The sequence below is a fragment of the Adiantum capillus-veneris genome, chromosome 23 (assembly GCF_014529385.1).
Source record: "Adiantum capillus-veneris isolate H3 chromosome 23, ASM1452938v2, whole genome shotgun sequence".
Lineage (NCBI taxonomy): Eukaryota > Viridiplantae > Streptophyta > Polypodiopsida > Polypodiales > Pteridaceae > Adiantum > Adiantum capillus-veneris.
This window is the reverse complement of record NC_140953.1, coordinates 75,405,614-75,408,956: the sequence shown is the minus strand read 5'-3', so window position 1 is coordinate 75,408,956 and position 3,343 is coordinate 75,405,614. Positions and strand designations below refer to the sequence as shown.

The window sequence follows — 3,343 nt, the reverse complement described above, 5'->3', positions numbered from 1 at the left end:
CTTTGGGTTTAAAAAAACACCCGCTGTTTACTTGGGAAAAAAATCATAAGAGGGTTAAGCCCAATCAATCAAATTGTTACTCTAACAGATATATTATTGCCCTTATGGTGGCTAAGAGAAGATTCAGACTAGGAAATGGGCTCAAAATTACTTGAGGACAGTTGTGTACACATGTCAGCAATTTGAAAGTTTCTTGTTGCAATCAAGATTTAATCAAAGATTCAAAGATTGAGCATTGCGAGAGACTTCAACAAATTGATGCACCTGATCCCTTAGCCTAAGATATAGAACATATGCAACAAGATTTGCGAGTTCAATCTAGATCAATGTTGGTGGTTAAAGAAGCTATCTGATGTATGGTGAATTGTTAGCCAAAACGAGAATGTCTGATGGAAAATTCCCCCTTGAGACAACGAAGCACATATTTTGGAACTTCCCTACAATATATGCTTGGTGGATATGTTTGTATGATGCATTGGAAGAATAAGTTTCTGAATATAGACTGCTTTATGGAACAATTCAAACGGGTTCTACACGTTTAGACTTATGTATTGCTTCTCTGAGACTTTGGGTGTTATCCTTTTTGTGAAATGCTAGAAACTCGGCTCTGTTTGATACACACACCTTTCACAGTTTTCCAACTGCCTTGGTCTATGATTCGAGATAGATTGTTAGAGGTTTGTGTAGCACTTCTAGTTCCTCAACAGAATAACACGATGGAATTCCTCATCATGATGTAAACATGTAACAAAATGTAATATAGTACTTAAGTTATAGAGAGAGAGAGACTATGGATTTACATGTAGTTTCTTGGAATGCTAATGGTTTACAGACTTCTCGAGTAAGAGGTTCCCGCAAGCTTTTACTTCGCAGAGATTTTCACGCTCATGTAGTAGGCACTATGGATATATTACTAGTACAGGAGCATAAGATTGCCACTCCCATTGGCAATCTCATGCCCTCCGGCGCCCACACTTTTTGGGAGCCTGCTCTAGGCATTCATGGACAGAGTTGCGGTGTATGCATTTTAGTGGGGCCACGTTACTTGGCCTCAGTTCAGCAGCATGGCACCCTTGTCGCTGGCAGAGCAATCTATGTGTCTCTTCGGATTCAGGACTCTATCATTGGTTTTATGTCAGTCTACGCACCCACTACTCCTCGGGAGAGGGCTACTTTTTGGGCCTCTCTGGCTACTGTTCTACCTGCTGTAGACTCTTGGGTTGTAGGAGGCGACTTTAACAATGTCGAAAGCGACTCTGATTGGCGATCCATCACTCCTCCTGTTCTATTGTCCATCTCTCCCAATGAGCAGTCAGATTGGGATCGATTTCTTCTAGCTATTCAAGGTGTTAATGCATGGCACATACCCTCTTTTGGTCATCACCCTGCTACACTTCATTACTCGTGGGGGTTTCAGAGACAGCAGGGGAGATTATTAGAGCGACTTGATCGTTTTTACATTGGCCCTTGGGCAGCGGCTCTAGGTGGATTTACTACTATTTGGCGAGGGACCAGCCTCTCAGATCACTTACCCATCTCATTGTTTATCTCCTTCACTAGATCCTCTGCATAGAGACGGGGCTGTCGCATCCCTGACAGTGTTCTCACCACTGAAGTTTTGCAGCAACAGATTCGTGACTTATGGTCCACGGGTGCTTCTTATTGTGGTCCCCCTGGAGAGTTCCTTGCTCATTGCATTACTCAGTCTAGTATTTACTGCCGCGATCAGACTGCTACTATTCATCGACAGTTGAGAGTACGTGAGTCTGATCTTCACATTCCTCTTGGTTCCACACAACGCTTGCTTGAGGAGTGGCCTCACGATGCTTATCTCACTGCTAGATAGACAGAGCTCACAGAGGAAATTCGTCGCGTACAGGAGGCTAGGTCTGAGTTCACTCATCATGCTTCAGTATCTCATTGGATAGCTAAAGCTAATCGAATGAATAAAGCCTTCTTCGCTGCGCATAAAGAGCGCCCTCCTGGCACCACCCTTCGGACTTTGTGCGATGCTCAGGGGACACTTCATATGCATCCTGATGTTATTCTCGATATGTCTGCAGATTATTTTGAGGCATTGTTCACTGCTGATGTATGCACTACTGAGGTTTTACTGGCCCGTGAGCAGATCTGGCATCACACTCGACGCCGTTGTACATGTAAATCCATGAGATTGTACTAGCCGAGTTGTCACTATAGTGGCTCTCACCATTACATTCAGCTTGTACACCCCACGTGACAGGCTATTTTGGCATCCGTGGGGGATCATATTGTACTCAGTAATATACAGCTCTGATTTTTCCACAAAAAAAAAGAGAGAGAGAGAGAGAGAGAGAGAGAGAGAGAGAGAGATTTTCACACTTATGTAGGCAAATGAAATTTCCACTCTGGACCAATAATAGCACCGAGAGAAAGAATGGGATGTCCGTTCAAGGTTCAGAAAGAGGTATGTTGATGGAGCGAGTCGTCCGGCCAGTCTCTATGATCAAAGGCAGGGGTTGGCGAAGACAACATTGACGAGGGAGAGCGGAAGAGTGCCAGCGCAGGGGTAGTTGCGGCCGTAGCGGAGGCCGGAGGAGGCGGGTTGGACTTTGACGTTGGGAAGGAGAGTGCAGTGGCCGAAGGTGGGCACGTCCACCTCCATGGCGAAGCGGCTGATGATCTTTTGGTTCCAGCGCCGGTCCTGGCAGGCTGCAATGATGTTGAACGCCTCACAGGGGCAGTTGTTCACGAGCTCCCACTCGCACAGCCCGGTCGCCACGGTAGTGTTGGTCAGCACAAGGTCGTGCAGCCTGCACTTGCGGGGCGTAGCTGCTTGCACAACGGAGGTCCCCTCCATGATATTTAGCAGCAGCGCCGCCACCATCGCCACTGCGGTGGCCAGAAAAGGAGATCAATAATATTACGACATATGATATGACTATAGCACACTGACGTGCGGTTTTGTATACTTGTAGAATATTAACGCACTCAAGCACTCACTCAATTATATTAACCCACATAATTGAGTGACAGGAAGCCATATTCTTATACCTGTGCAGAGTGCCACCCTCCCCATTGCCATTGTTGATGATGCAGATGGGTTCTAGCCCTAAATGCTGCTCGATGTGCTCACTGCTGCTTACAGTTTTGCGGGCACTACTATTCCAGCCTTTACAGCACCCGCTTTATATACTCCTAATTACGTCCTCGTAATCCGACCTGCCAAACCTCAATTATCTCCCACCATACGCCAAGCTAAAATGCCAAATGAAATACTTGTTCCTCATGTTTGTGTTTGTGTGTGTGTGTGTGTGTTCCTTGGCTATTGATGTATTCACATGGCTTTATTCCACCAACGTTG

At 45.8% G+C, this 3,343-nt stretch overlaps 1 pseudogene; it reads right to left on the bottom strand.

The window, feature by feature from the left end:
* Nucleotides 1–2,429: 2,429 nt before the first annotated feature.
* Nucleotides 2,430–2,866, bottom strand: LOC147428004 (uncharacterized; annotated as a pseudogene).
* Between the last annotated feature and the right edge of the window lie 477 nt (nucleotides 2,867–3,343).